The sequence below is a fragment of the Macaca nemestrina genome, unplaced genomic scaffold (genome assembly GCF_043159975.1).
Source record: "Macaca nemestrina isolate mMacNem1 unplaced genomic scaffold, mMacNem.hap1 Scaffold_67, whole genome shotgun sequence".
Classification (NCBI taxonomy): domain Eukaryota; kingdom Metazoa; phylum Chordata; class Mammalia; order Primates; family Cercopithecidae; genus Macaca; species Macaca nemestrina.
Window position 1 is genome coordinate 296640 of NW_027257834.1, and position 16318 is coordinate 312957.

Consider the following 16318-nt stretch of genomic DNA (forward strand, 5'->3'; position numbering starts at 1 on the left):
TGTATGCCGATTAAACCTTTTTTTCCCTTATTACCCAGCCTCAAGTAGCAGTGGAAGAACAGTACAGTCCTCAGGACCAGCAATGTTTTCCTTCTACCCAGCAGCCAACAACGTCCCACACCCTAGCTGGTTTTCCAAAGCCTTTGCCAGAATGCTGAGGCTGTTTTGGGGATACGGACTTTCCCCATCTCTGGCAAACCAGATGGGGCATCCTATTTGCCTCTTACCACCTTTCTCAGACAAACCCCACCTCTGAAACATCCTCCGCCAGGGGCCTCCTTCAGCAGCAACAAAGCTGAGTATTCCTTGCACTTCCCTTCTTCTGAACAAGTTAACATCTTAAGCTTATTTTTCCATCTTCCCAGCTCATTGAAAAAAATATCTTATGCTTTCTATTTTCCTAACACACACACACGGAAGAGAAGTGCCATGAGGGCAGGGGCTCTTGCTTTCCTGGATCTGAGCCTGGCCCTCAAACACTAGCCGAATTCATACTGACACGATATCCAGAAGCAGAAATGCAAATATCCCCACGACTTCAAATACCCTAAGGATCTAACAGGCCGAGTGGCCCATGTAACTATGGTTTGTGCTGGGCCATTCAACTGGTGTTTTAATCCCTGTCCAAGTGAGCTCTTTAATTTTGGGACTTTTCAGACAGCTCTTTGTTGTTGTTGTTCTGTTTTGTTTTTATTAAAGGGATCTATTACAGTTACAATCAAGAATATCCCAGGCCAAGTGTGGTGGCTCATGCCTGTAATCCCAGCACTTTGGGAGGCCAAGGTGAGTGAATCAAATGAGGTCGGGAGTTCAAGACCAGCCTGGCAAACATGTTGAAACCCCATCTCTACTAATACAAAAATGAACCAGCCATGGTGGCAGGCACTTATAATCCCAGCTACTCAGGAGGCTGAGGCAGGAGAATGGCGTGAACCAGGAGGTGAGGCTGCAGTGAGCCAAGATCGCGCCACTGCATTCCAGCCTGGGCAACACAGCAAGACTATCTCAACAAAATAAAAATACACCAATACGCCCAGTTAGTTCTTCACCAATGTCAGATACATCAGTTTAAAGAAAAATAATATGAATGCATGTTTTTAAATTTCAGTGTTGAATTTAACCATATCTTTTAAGAAGATATGAAGATAGAAGTTCCCCAAGGATCGGGGGAGAAAAAAGCAGTTAAGAAAATGTTAAAACCTTAGGAGAAAAACAAGGATGGGGTAAGACCTCAAGGCAAAACTTTTTCTTTGCACTTTGATTTCAAAAGAACAGAGATGCCCAAAATATGAACTCTCCCATCTGCATTTTATATTCCTCTATGTCCTTTGAAAGACTGGAGATGGGATCCCAGGTTCCAAAGTGCCCGGCCAGGGCTCACATCAGGCCGATTCCTCTACGTCCTTTGAAAGGCTGGAGATGGGATCCCAGGTTCCAAAGTGCCTGGTCACGGCTCACATCAGGCGACATCTTTCACAGCCGTTTACTCCCCTGACTGTGCCTAGAGAGCTCTGTGGCCCAATTTACACAAAAGGGTCCTAATTTACACACGTTCATCACTTTGAGCAGAGTCTCAACAAATGAGACAAATATTGACACTCCACAGAAGCAAGTATTCTTTTCCGAAAAATTAAGTGTCAGGTTCCCATCAGCCAGGCAGCTTGGTTACAGAAAGCACTGGCTGACTTGCTGGTTTAATGTTAAATGCATTTAAAATGTTAAGTGATCTGGCCCCCCTCTCAGTGGGTGTGTACATTGAGCTGGTTGCAGTAGTGATGCACAGACCACGTGGTTTTGCTTCAAGCAGAGCACCCCACACCCAGGAAGAGGCCAAAGGACGGCATCGAGGTCTAGGACAGTTCTAAGGAGAGCTGCAGTCTGAATGCCTCGTCTGCAAATAGTCTCTCATTTCAGAGGAAGTCACTGAACAGAGTTCGTAACACATGAATTTTAAAAATTCCTATTTCTAATTTCATCCCATTAGAACTTTTGAAGAACAGATGTGCATCTGCTCCAAGTCAATGAGAGGACACTCAAGACAGTCCCTCACAGGTCCTCGGCCTCCGCCTCTCACCTAGAGAACGTCAGCTCAAGCCAATCACAACACAGTGCGATTTTCTATAATATGCACGCCTGCATCTGACCTGAGATGTGAATGTCTGGAATGTGCCTGCCAGGCCCAGGAAGAACTGCAGCAGCTGTGGGGACATAAGCCGCTAAGGAATCCGATTTGGAGGGAACTCGAGGCAACTAAAACTAGTTCCACTGGTTTTTCTTAGCAAGGTTTGACCTGGCAAACTGTTATCACTGTTGCTAATTCATGGTAATTGGGATGGGGACTTAACAGTAAGTAATTAGAGCAATTCTAGAATTTACTACTCAGTTACAAATGGCACAGATTCCTGAGAATGGAAGAACTGTTGCCCAGGAATAGAGCTCAACAGGTCCTCCCCATGCCCCAGGAAACATGACATTTCCATGCACCCCTGCTTTGTTCCCCCGCCACCTGATCTCAGCCGTCTGATGGCATCACTCCCCAGAGCTGGAAACACCTGACCTCTTGTCACCCTCCCATCTGCCCTGCTTTCCTCCAGCCCGGGATATTCAGGGATGCCCACATACAGGACCAGGAAACCAGGGTTATCCTAAACCAGTGCCTGCATTCAAAGTCCTCCATGGCAGGACAATCACCAATGGCCAATACTCCCAGAACCTTCCACCTCAAAACGGGAGCACATCTGGATTCAAGCTGACAACGCTGCATTCTCTTTGCCATGTACACATGGAGGCATGTCAGGTTCCACCTAAAGGTATCAGGTTTCACTCTGGTCAGGAGCCCAAGCCTAGTCACTCTGCATGATCTCAATTCACCATCCACAGAGAAGCCTACAGTTTTCCTCTGGTGCACGGTGTGGATGGTGGATGCATTTCCCCTGAAGACTCGGAGACGGGCTCCTGGCCAAGGAGGCCAGTCACCCCAGCCCCTGCAAGACCCAGATATGCCCCTCTGCTGTCTGCACACAGTACCCAAGTCTAGCAGTGCTGACTCTGTGGTGGGATAGCTCTGGGCCTGCAGAGGACACAGGGCACAGGAACCGTGCAGCCTGGCTGGAGCCAGAGGCCTAAGGGATCCCCACGAGGCTCTCCAGCCAAGGTGCCTTCACCACAGGGAGAGCCATTCAAGAGAACTGCCTGCTGAACCAGAAACGTCCCAATCTGCTGAGCCAACACAGAAAGACAACAGCCACCTAACAGCTGCTGAGCCCCAAAACGTGGCCACTGGGCCTGAAGGGCTGAATCCGGAATTTAATCTGTGAAGCTCTTTTCAAATGTGTTTGGCTATGTTATCAAATCTTTATTCTAATTAAATGTAAAGGAGCCTCTGGCTATGGGCTCCCTTGTCGGGCATCACAGCTCCAGGGAGTAAGAATGGGAAGGAGAGGCCCAGAGCCTCTCTGCATTCTCCACCCTAATTCAACACGTCATCATAAGGAAAGGCACTCCAGCAGCAGAAGTGTGCACGGGAAGAACTGGGTTGGCCCTGATACAAGCATGACCCCCATGGCATCACAGCTGCCTCAGCCAACAGGCAAGACAATATGCCCACCTGGACAGGTCACCAGATGTGATGATGCACCCCAAGCCCGAGTCCCACAGCAGCCAGAGACCACCCGCTGCTCGTCCCGGGTGAAACAGGCAGAGCTGTCCGAGCCCTCAAAAGCAGAAAGAATTAAGGAGGCAATTCCCACGATTCCCACGACACACACGACACTCCTCGCAGACAGACACAGGCTTCGCTGTGAAAGTGCAGAGGACAGTGCAGTCCCTAGGCGGGCTGCTTCTTCCAATGATCAGGGAAGAAACTAGATCCGTTTCCTTGTAGGAGAATCATCTGTACCGCGATTAGACAGAAGGTGGCTGATGTTATCAAATCATCAAGCACCGCACGGCTCTGTCTCCAAGGAGGACCTGGAAACTTGCAGCCACCCGAGTAGGGACCGCAGTGTTAATGGAGACACGGGTGACTGAGGTCTGGCTTCCTCAGGGAAGCTAAATTTGAACTTTCATCACTGAGGAATCGGTCATTTACAGTCACTCACCCTCAAGGCAGAAGAGGGCTCAAGACACGGCACCAGACTTCAACACTCAGGGTTAGGGTCAAATTCACAGGTTTTACAAAACGTATTTACTAGGGATGCCAGAAGAGATGTAGTTTCATCCCCCTCCCCCCAGGGTTTGCTTAGCCCCTTCACCAGTGGATCTCACCAACGGATGACACATCCACGCCTCGTCCATGGCAGCACAGAAAACCACTCGGAAGACAGCCACTCCCACCAAGCTTCCTGGCTTTAGTGTTTAAAATCTCCATCGTTTAAAATCTGTATCTCATACGTGAGATTACACTCCTCTGAACAACAGACATTGCGACTGTCATTTCGCCCAAAAGGGCTTCAGGAAATGACACGTGGCACAGACGCCAGAGGTCGCCGGCCGCCTTACTCTAGCCTAATTCCTTTGTGCCTCTATACGGCTTCACAGATACAGCCCAGTCACATTAATGACCATATGAGAAGCTCAGGGAATAGATGAACTCAGTGCTGAATTTTTCTGTTTATCGCCCTTTTGTTTTATCCAGAAGACAGCTGAGAAAGGCTGGGGCAGATCATCTCCTCGAGTGTAATGACTCCAGCCACTTCTCTTCACCCCAGGTCACCCCTCAGTCACACGCTTTTGAGAAACCAAAGCAATTCTGTTCCCTTCACTCTGGGTTCCAAGCACTAAATTCCTCTGTTTTATCAATTAGATTATCAAGCAGCCGTTTGTAATCTGGACTGCAATCTGATACAAAATTTAAAGCTAATTTAGGTTGCGGTAATGCTCCTATTTACGTTATAGACAAGGCATGAATGAAAACTTTATTCTGTTCATAGGACCAATTTGGTAAACAAGTCAATTATTCAAGCAATGATTGTCTACAGTTAGATGCAAATTACTTTGCTCATAAAAGATATTCCAGTAGGAAGTTTTAAATCCATGGTCTGTATTTCCCGAGCGTGTGTCTGCACCTTCCCCGAGTGCACAGCAGGACTTCCCAGGGCATCCCATCAGCAGACCCACTGAAGAGAATAAGCCCACAGCCCCCAGCCCAGGAATCAAGTCCGAGCCCCAGCAGCCCCTCGTCCAGCCGGGGCTTCCTCACCAGCACAACACCCAGAGGTCTTCCAGGTTTAATGCCATGTGGGCGTGGAAAGTAGAGTGCTGGAAAGACCACAGCTGACATTCTACAAATGCAAATTCCCTCTTGGAACAGCCCAACAACCCTCTGTACCTTCCCCAAAGTACCCATGCCAGGCAGGCGTAGACAGTCTAATGGGGTACCTAGGAATCAGCATTTAACACGATTCTGATGAATAAAAAAGTTGAGAGGCCAATCAGCGAGAGGCTGCCGTGGCCTCCACTCATTTGCAGGCTCTGAAGGGACACAGACACAGGTAACAGGCCAGACAGGACAGGACAGGGATGGGGAAGTGGAGGGCCAATTCCATGGACCACCAACCACCCCGCCATCCCCACTGAGACTCCATGATTTAAGGAGAGGCAAAGCCAGGGAGAAAAGATGCCCGCATCACTCGAGGGACTGAGATTTCACCTAAAGTGCACAGCATATGGCTGAGGGCCAAGGTTGGGCAAGCCGAGAGCACAGAACGGGCTTCACAGGCCCAGAGGTGCCACCCACACCCCGTGCAGACCTCCCAAGCACAGCCTGTGTCTCCTGCCTGGTTTATTTCCTTCCCCCATTCTACTGTGTTGGTTTCTCAACCACCCCCCACCACCACACACCCCTCTCTACAAGCTTGGTGAACTGAAAAGAGCAGGGGGGGTTAAGATCTGGGCTCTCGGGCCAACGTCCTGCCTGAGACATTAGTTCCAACCCACCCAGCTGTGCTGTAAGCCCGAGATTTCTCAAATGGGAGAAAGGAAGGTGACTGAACCCACTTCCCAGGACGGCTGTGGAGACTGAGATCACATATAGCCACACCTCAGCGTCCAGCACACGTGGGACCCCGGCCGTGTTGCCCCTCATGGGAATCCCTCTATGCCCCGTCTGCTACCAGAGCCAACTCCCAGCAGTAGCTGTGGAGGGTGCATCCTCTATTCCCACTCCACTCACCTCCCATCGCTCCCCGCAGTGACCTGCCACACAGCGGCCAACAGCAAATCCGGCCCCATTGGATAACCAACCACACCCCCCACCCCCACTTTGGGGCGTCTTCCACTTGCAGTTCCGAAGCAGAGTGAGAAACCGCCCTCAAGGGCGCTCACCTGTTCCTTATTGCACGTAATTACCTGCCACGCAGGGCCACCAGCAAACCCAGCTCCCTCTCCCGCTTCCTCCTGGGGAGTCTGGGAGGCTCAGAAACTGCCCTCCAAGGGCACTCATCTGTTCCTTATTGCACTAATACCTCCTTTACAGAAATCCACTTTGACTTCCAGCACTGCAGGTGTGACAATTTAGGAATCTTATTTGTAAGCTCCAAGAGCTTGAGGTCACGTACACCTCACCAGCATCGCAGAGACCCAGCAGTGTCCCACTGTATTTACGATTCCAAAATACTCCTTCAAAATGCTACTGGCATTTGATTTGCGCATAAAATGCTAAAAATCTTCAAGTGAAACCAGTATCTTCAACAGTTTGATTCAATCATGACATGCGAGTTATACATCTGCCAAGTTATAAAGCCTCATGCATTTATAACATCTTATGTATGGTCAAATGGTTCATTAACATAAATTACGAGAATCTCTAAGAAATGGGTTTTTTTCTGGCATTAGATGACCAAAGAAAACTGGGTTCTGGCGGGCTTGCGGGCCTGTACAGACAGACATATCTGCTGACACAACCAAGCTCCTTCCCACTGACGTGGCCTCATCCCAGGCCCCTCGCCCGGACGCCTGCAGGCCCCTGGAGGAGCAAGCTGACCTGCCCACATTTCTCAAATGCACAGCTTTTGTTCACACTGCAGATGGAGCTCAAGGCACGAGCAGGCCACCACACAGAATACCACACAGCGTCCACGCCAGGTGACGGTGGTTTTCACTCCATCCCAATGCCCCATGTATGAGTTTACAGCCATGCTACTAAACGGATTTTTAGACTCTCAAGACATACTTTGTTTGCTTTTATGCACCAAAGTTAAAAGACTATCACTCAGATATAGGCTCTGAAACTGTGGCATAATCATTTGGGAACAGAGCCTCTGCCAGATCAGGATAAGCACTTGGGACAACACCCCGTGACCTCGGTCCACACAAAGCCATCCAGACCAGAGGCCTCCCGCACAGCTCTGTAATTTCTGTGGATTTCTGTAAATGAGGTATTAGTGCAATAAGGAACAGATGAGTGCTCTTGGAGGGCAGTTTCTGAGCCTCCCAGCCACACGGCCACATTCAGGCTGAAGCCACACCACCTCCAGAAACACTGTCCGTCGCCGAGGTGTGCCTGGCTTCTCCCTTTTTCCAGAACTTAACAAAACCTGAAAGGACAGGTCTGTGTAGAAAAACACAAACTACTTGCGATTCCTCTGCCCAGTTCAGGCTGTAGGAAGCTCGTTTCAGCCCTCACCGTGTTCTGACCTTGGTTCCCATAAGAAATAAAGTCAGAATTCTAGTCCCTGTCTCCTGGGCAGTGTGGCAGGCATACATACCTTCAGTTACATGAGGAAAGGCGTGGCGAGCCCCCTTCCTTCAGTAAAACTGCACAGTTCCCAGAACCCTGACGCCATCCCCCTCACGCCACTGTGAACACCTGGACACAGCACATTTCAATGCGTGCACCTTCGTGGGCTGGTTTTCTATTTCTCCATTAAATCACCCCAAATTTAGTGTCCTAAACACTGACTTATTTTCTCCCATTTCTGAAAGCTGGAGTCCAAAACAGGTCCCACCAGCTAACGTCGAGGTGTCGGCAGGGCTGGCTCTGGGGAAGCGACTGTCTCCTTGCCTCCCACAGCCTCTAGAGGCTTCCGCATCCCCTGGTCCATATGGCACCTACTGTCTTCAGGACCCACAGCGGCCCTGATGGCCCCGCAACAGGAAGACGCAGAAAGTCAGGAGCCCGGGCTCCAGTGCTAGGGCCAAGCCTCACCACCATCCCAGCTCCTCACACGCTCCCGTGCGAGCTAATATAGATTCCACTTTAACTAGTATCACCTGTGTAAGGGGTAAGTGCCCAGCTGTGAACTGGTTAACCTCGCTCACACAGACCCCGGGAATAAACTCACAGGCCATGGACCACTCCACAAGCAATGAGTGACCACCTGCTTGGGGACCTCCATGGCCCAGCAGAGCCCTCCTTTGCCTCCCCGTGCACTCAGGGTCTGCAGCGCCAGAGGGCCCTGGATAAAAAAGACAGCTCCCATGTCGGGAGGCACCCACCAGAGGTTGGGTTCCCGGTACTATAAGTAGCCCAGGTGGACAGGCCACGCCCCGTGCAACTCCATCACAGGAATAACAGCTGCACGTGGCTAGTGCACAGGTGGCCACCCCTCGGCCCAGCTGGCCACGCCTAGCACATCACCGCCGTGACGTCCAATCAGACTCAGCTGCTGGCACAGTCCAGGTATCGGCCCCCAAGAACATTCTGGATCACAATTCACAGTACTGATTGCGATCAGGGCCACACGTGGCTGAATGTATTTACAGGAGGACGCCACAGCCGATCTGGCTGGACTGAGAACATTTCCCACTGTACATTCTTACAACACCATTTTATTTGCACTTTATTAAACTTTTATGGCTTTTTTCTGCCTATCTACTTTATGGGAGTGTTTCTTGTTCTTATGACTGCAGTGATACTTTAAGTTACAACTATTAATGTGTAAAATTAGTTTGGAAGTCGCCTTATCATTAAACATTTCACAAGCAAGCAGTCAGAGGCACCTAACCCGGAGGCCTCTTTTCTTCTCTGAGCCAAACCTACATTAGACTCAAAGAAAAATGGCACACGGAGAGGGGCTGGATCTCTAGCGCCCATTCCTAGTGGGCCTCCTGGGGAGCAGATATGGAGGGAGAAGCCCTGGGCTATGGCACCGTCTTACTAAAGCAAAGTCCATTTGGATAAATGTAAGTGCCAGACTTAAGAGATTAAGCAAACCATGAAAAGAAACCACTAACCACAGCTTCTCCAAAACAGAACTAAACTCCCTTTAGTTTGAATTGGAAAAGCAGAAGTGATGATCAGGATACAAAAAAAATGAGAAAGTATCTGAAACAGGAGAATAATCAAGGGTCTCTCTCTCTTCCTGTGTGAGTGGGAGCCTCGCATCTAAGCTGGATTTAGAAGGTTACTACTTTGGACTGAAAGTTATCCCCAACCCCAGTTTGTAAGCAAGTGGAGCGGAACTCTTCAATTATTTCAAGGTTTAGCGGTAAAGCTCTGCAACTCTCACAACCATTTTAATTGGTGTGAATTTTAAAGTGACTCAATCTGTTAGCTGGAGTATCTAACGGCTTAACCACGGGGTCATGTTGGAAAATTATTCCAATTGCTTTTGTTTTCTCTACTGAAGATGCATTTGAATGTTCTTGTAGTTTGCAGTTGGCTGGTTCTGATGTTCGGTCTGAGGAGGCCCAAGTAACCGGAGAGGAAGAATCTGAAACCTCAAGACACTCTAGTGCTGTCTGGGGAGATGGAGACCCCAACCCGAGAGCCACTGACGGACTCAGCACGGGCGCAGGGCCGCCAGAAGCATCGGGCCACGTATTTGCCGCTTACAAAACAACATAAGCACACACCCCCAGGTGTGTACACATGCCCTGTACACGCTAATGTCTGTCTATGCTAACACCAGCACACACCCCCAGGTGTGTACACTTCCTCTGTACACGCTCACGTCTGTCCATGCCAACAGCACACACCCCCGAGGTGTGCACACACACTCTGTACACATCTGTCCCTGCCAATGCCAGCACACATCCCCAGGTGTGCACACACGCTCTGTACACACTCACATCCCTCCCTGCCAATATGAGCACACACCCCCAGGGGTGCACACACACACTCTGCACATACTCACATCTATCCCTGCAGCCTGAGTCAGTCACAGAGAGGCAGAGGAGGAGTAGGAAGGACGTAATGGGCACTGAGATTCTGGGCCGGTTCCCCTCTCTACCTGGGGAGAGACCCCTCATGTGATCCTGCTGTCACTCACCGTTCCGCCTCCATCCTCCATCCTCCCACCGGGATCAGGTGGACGCCCACTGCGCAGAGCTGTGATGAGGATGAACAGAAGATTGCAAGAGCTCACGCCAAGGTGCTGAGCACAGGACCTATGGAGTGCTTCTTTCTGCTGTGGCTGACATCATCAAACAAGAGGCTGACACGGCTTCCGCAGAGAATGTCACTCGCTGAGAAACTGAAACGTGTGACCTAGGAGCCTGTGAAGGTCTAAGAACAAACCAACAAACCAAACGGTTTTGTTTGGTTTTCAAACACCATAGCCTGTTTTTTCGTTTTTCTCATGCTGTACTTTGAGTATCATTTAGTTTAATTTCAAAGTAAGTCCAATAAATACACAAAATCACAGGACTGAGCATGGAGCATTGTTTCACTTCATGTCCTCCAGCCTTTAGGGCACATTAAGGAAAGACATGATGCCAGGACTCCCATTAGAAAGGCTGCCCTGAGGCACCTGCTGGGGCAGCCAAATTGCAGCTGTTGATGCTGCCCCCAAGCTGCTTGGATGAAGCACAAGATTCCAGAGGTCTCTTCTCTTCTGCCCTTCACCCAGGAGAGAAGGTGGAGGGAGAATGGTGAGAGAAAACAGGAAGAAGGAGGGGGGAAGGAGGGAGAGAGGAGGGGGGAGAGAGGGAGAGAGGAGGACGAGGGAGGGAGAGAGGAGGCAGGAGGGAGGGAGAGGAGAGGGGGGAGGGAGGGAGAGGAGAGGGGGGAGGGAGGGAGAGAGGAGGAGGGAGAGAAGGAGAGAGGAGGGTGGAGGGAGGGAGGAGGGGCATGTTCCATCCACCAAGGCAGCTGCACTGCAGAGAGAATGAAGGGTGTGTTGCCTCTCAGGACAGCAAGTTCACGCTGTTTATAATTGTTAGCATAAACAATGACCCGCTGAGGACAGGGCTGCAATTGGAGTTGACAACGTTTTATTTTCATAGTTGATATTGGGGACCTGGACCTAAAGCACCGTGCCTTGCCCTTTCGCCAGAGGGGCCAATGCCTCTCTATACTTGACTCTATTTTAACTAAATACCCGATATTGACTAGGAATTATGACGTGTAGGATACCCCTTACCACAGTAACGTCAAACTCACGTTCTAAACGCAGGCACCAGTGTGAACTCAGACTCCACGGCCAGCTAACTGGAGACCACATGGGCAATGCTGTGAACTCAGACCCCACAGCCCACACCATAACTGGAGACCACACGGGCACCAGTGTGAACTCAGACCCAACAGCACCTGCCTGGGCTGCTCCAGCCACCAGCAGAACCTGTTGTGCAGCTGAACTGGAAGCTGATTCTGGAAAGAACTGAGAAGCATGAGGACGACATCCTTCTACCTCAACAGGGATCAATTTTTTAACGATTTCTTTCTTTTAGAAAACTGTTAATAAAATACTTTGTTCTAAAATGACCAGGATTTCAGCAGCCTCTACGTTCCTTCATGTCAATCAAAGCTTAGGCACGTGGGTTACTTCACTGTTCATGACACCTTTTTCAAATAAACCCCGGGGCCGCCTGTGTACCCAAGAGCCTGGGCACTGAGCATTCAGAGAAAACGTCCAGGGCGAGAGTGTTCACGTCCCAGCGGTGCAGTAGAGCACATGGGGGGAGTTTAAGCCACAAGTGGCCACACTTCCCCTGCCTCTGGCCAGTGCCCACTGCTCACACACACACTCCTTCCTCGACCCATCCTGAGCCACGGGGCCCACGCGTAACCAAGGTCACTGCAGCACCTCCAGGAACAAACTGGTTACAGGTGGACTGCTCTCTACGCAAGGTACGCTAGATTAAGAAAACTGACTAAAAAAAGTAGGAAGAAAAACTCACTCCACCCATTGAGGCAAGAGAAATGCACACAGCCTCTGAAATCACTGCAGAGGAGTTTTCCTGGGTTAGGTACGCGGTGGGGTGACCCTACCCCATAGCGGGGCAATAGCACATGGTGGGAACCAAGGAACATCTCTGAATAAATGTAGGAAAATGCACTCAACTCCCAAACAGAGAGAGAAACTGCTTTTTTCCTTAAAAGCTTCTTTCTTTTATTCTCAGAAAGACTCTCTTTGGTGTCTTGACTGCTGACGAGACAAGCCTGTCATCCCCAGAAAGCCGCCCTGGACAGTCTCCAGATCCTACAGCCCTCAGATCCACCTTGCCTACTGATTATCCCACATTACAAAACCTAATCATCAGAAAAAGCTACCCAGTCCGCAGCTCACACGTGACATTTTATTCAGGGAAATGCTAATAAAAACCTGGGCCTCTGCGTAAACGCTGTGTCCTAGGTACTGAGGCTCCACACAGATGGTACACAGGGAGACAGGCCTCACCCCTTCCTGGCGCCCCATGTCTCTCTTGACATTTTATTAGCTGAGTTTTGTGGCAGTTTGTTACTTTTAACCTGCCTGTCCAAGGCAGCTGCACTAAACTACTTGTTCAGGGCAGATCCACTCATAATGACCATCAGCTCAGAGTTGGAAGTAGCACTGGAGAATGAGGTGGTTTCAGGGCACTATGCTTCCCTGCCCTCTTTTCCAGGGATGCCAAGTAAGTTTCTGCCGTGGCTGATGATGTCAGTACTACACTAACATTAGTTCAACGGCAGGCCACCAATTAATACTTAATGAACAATCTCCTTAAAAGCAAAACCCCATCTCTACCAAAAATACAAAAAATTAGCTGGGCATGGTGGTGAGCGCCTATAATCTCAGCTACTGGGGGACTGAGGCAGGAAAATTGTTTGAACCCAGGACACAGAGATTGCAGTGAACTGAGATTGCACCATTGCACTCCAGCCTGGGCAACAAGAGTGAGACTCCATCAAAAAAAAAAGAAAAGAAAAGAAAGAAAGAGGAAAGAAAGAAAGAAAGAAAGAAAGAAAGAAAGAAAGAAAGAAAGAAAGAAAGAAAGAAAGAAAGAAGAAAAAGAAAGAAAGAAAGAAAGAAAGAAAGAAAGAAAGAAAGAAAGAAAGAAAGAAAGGAAAAGAGAAGATAGAGAAAAAAGAAAAAGAAAAGAAAAGAAAGAAAGAAAGAAAGAAAGAAAGAAAGAAAGAAAGAAAGAAAGAAAGAAAGAAAGAAAGAAAAAGAAAGAAATAAAGACAATGAAAGAAAGAAAAGCAAAGAAAGAAAGAAAGAAGGAAAGAAAGAAAGAAAGAAAAGAAAAGAAAGAAAGAAAGAAGGAAAGAAAGAAAGAAAGAAATGATTCTCACAACCCTGTCAACATCTTCAGTTCTTCCCGAGGGTAGCATAAAATTATCACACACAACGTAAACTCAATCAGATTAACGTTCTTTCCTCACCAATCCATACCTAAATCCTTACTTCAAACTGGCCCCCAATTTTTCAGAATTTAAGAAGACTGAGAGGAATAACCACGAACAAGCAAGGTTTACGCAGACGTCAGTCTTCCCAACTCTCGCTCAGGAGCTCACCCCAAACTCCTCCTATGGAATCAGCCTGGATAACAGTCCCTGGTGGCCTCACAAGAACAGAGGCTCCCACGAACCCACGACAGACCCCACCATTCAACCCCAGGCAGAGGAGGGAGGCGGATGGTCACGAAAGCCGGAAACGCAGGCAACTGTGACTTGTCTGACCTAATGTAGGCGATTGGTCTAAAAAACAAGGCACATCCACCAGTGAATGGGGTGCGCTCCCAGCTGGCTGCGCAGAGGCTGTGGATATGAAGGAACTCACTTCCCTGCACACTGAAGTCCATCAGCGTCTCCACATCGACCGCACCTGGGCTCTGCTCACCCCTCACAGACTAGGATGAGAGTGGCCGCGTCTGGATAGAATGTCAAGGACGGATGGACAGACATCCTGGACAGACACTGTACAGAGACCAGGGGCTGGGCAGGGGGAAGCGGCATAGCCTTGGGGCCAGCAGGGGCAAGGCCGGGAAGCCTCGGTGAAGGCCTGCATCTCCTCATCCAACAGAAGCAGGAGCGGCCACGCAGTGTGGGCTGCAGCTGTCGTGAAGTGGCCAGTGGGACATAGCAGGAGGCCGTGCCCAGCCTTACCCCCAGCCCAGGAGGAGGGGTCCAGCTGCGGGCACTGCCCCGGGAGCCGGCATCCTGAGCCCCCAGGGAAGGCGGGAAATTGCCCCTGGGCACTGGGCGCTCAGGCTGGAGGTGGTGAGACCTCGAGGCCCTGCAGTCGGGGAGGTGAGGGCAGAGGTGGCCAAACTGAAGCTCAGTGAAGGGCTTTGTCAGGAAAGGCCCCCAGAGGCTGCCTCACCAGCCCGGGGGAGGTTACTTCCGGCCCAGAGGCTCAACAGGGCCCTCGGTGGTGACGTTTAACCTTGTCCTCTGACACAGGACCATCGAGACAGGGTCACTCAAACCTCTGCCAAGCTCTGCACCCAAATGAAGCTGTTACCACAGACGCTGAGGCAGGCAGTGCTCATCTCAAATCTGCACAAGTGGTTTCTTTAGCCAGTTCTCCAAATTCTTAATGACAAACCACACTAAACGTGTGTTTTCAGCATCACCTATGCTCATAGCTATGTATAAAATAACTATCACAAGGAAAACTAGGTGGTGAACCCAGGAGGAGGAAATCCCCATGACGAGTCGAGAGAACACCAACGGACGATTGGCTCTTCCCAGCTGAACCCAAGAGTGCTTGGCTGGGCTCACTTCCGTTCTAATTTCCAGATTTATTTTTACTTTCTCACATTTTCATTATGAAAATGTTCTAACATATTTAAAAAGTGGAAGAACAGTACAATGAGTGGTCAAGTTTTCTCCACGTGGAGCTCCAACAACTGCTAATGTGTCGTTAGATTTGCTTTCTCACTGTCTCTGTAGATCAGACAGAGAGACAGATTTGTTTCTCCTCTGGAGCCACTTGAAAGTGAGAGGCTCCTGCTGCCTCACCGAGTCCTCAGGCACACGTTCCCTAGGAATAAGGGCCCCTCTGCAGCCGCACTGCCATCATCAGCAGACAAGAACGATTTCAGAGCATTGCTGTCCAGGTTATGTTCAGTAAGCACAATCGTCCCGAAAACGTCTTTTCTATCCGGGCCACACACTGCACCGAGTGATTCTCCTTCCCCGTCTTCGTCAGGGACAGCCTCGCACACTTTTATTTGTGATCTTCAATTTTCGAGAGTCCGGGGCCATTGTCCTGCAGAATATCCCCTACCCCAGAGGCATCTGTTTCTAGGGCCATCATTAAATTCCCTACTATGCACCTCCATTCCCTGTAAACAGGAAGTTTCAGTCTTGAGGCGTGATCACCTTCTGTCAAACGCTTCTCGGCAGCTTCCGGGTGAGGCTGCTGGTTCACGAGGGGCGCAAGCTCCTACTCCTGGTCACTGACGGCGCAGCCGCGACCAGTATCACACCGCGAATCAGAAACGTCTGGAGAGGCCACGGGCAGCCGAGACACCTGGAGGTGTGAACGGCACAGGCGTGGGGCAAGAACAGGGTCAAATGATAACGAAACATCTGATTCCAGACAGTGCCACCTGGGTAAGATGGTGACATCTCCTTAGCAAGTATCTGAAGCCAGAAAGTACGACAGAAAATTCACAACCTGCCTTCGTTCACCCAGGCTGCTCTAACAACATATCACAGGCTGGGCGGGGGCTGGCGAACGACACAAGTTCATTTCTCACAGCTCTCAGTCTCAGTCTCAGGCTGAGAAATCCTTAGCCAAGGCCTGACAGGTTTGCCTGGTGAAGGTTTCCTGGTTCATAGACGGCGCCTTCTCACTGGGTCCGCACACCGTGGAAGGAGCGAGGGAGCTCTCTGTAGTCCCTTGTTGAGGCACAAATCCCATTTATGAGATCCTCACAACATCCTCACCGCCCAAAGCTCCCCGTCCCAGCACCATCTCCTCGGGGGTGAGGATTCCAACTTGTGAATCTTGGGGAGACACAAACATTACAAAATCCCATCATTTAATTTTTTCTAAAGGCATTTTTGCTTCTACAAAGTCTCAAGATAAAATCAAAAAGAAGAGGTCTGAGTCAATCCACACAGTTCTCCCAAAAAGGCAAGTGATCAATTGCTACCACTTTTTATCCGAGACCTGCTGGGTGCCCCGGTCTACATGACTGATTCTAAATCGCCATCCTCTCC

The 16318-nt window shown here is 49.8% G+C and overlaps 1 protein-coding gene across 3 annotated transcripts in view; it reads right to left on the reverse strand.

The window, feature by feature from the left end:
• Positions 1–16318, reverse strand: part of LOC139361593 (disco-interacting protein 2 homolog C-like) — a 190779-nt gene that overhangs the window by 138397 nt on the left and 36064 nt on the right. The gene's annotated exons all lie outside the window — the stretch shown is intronic.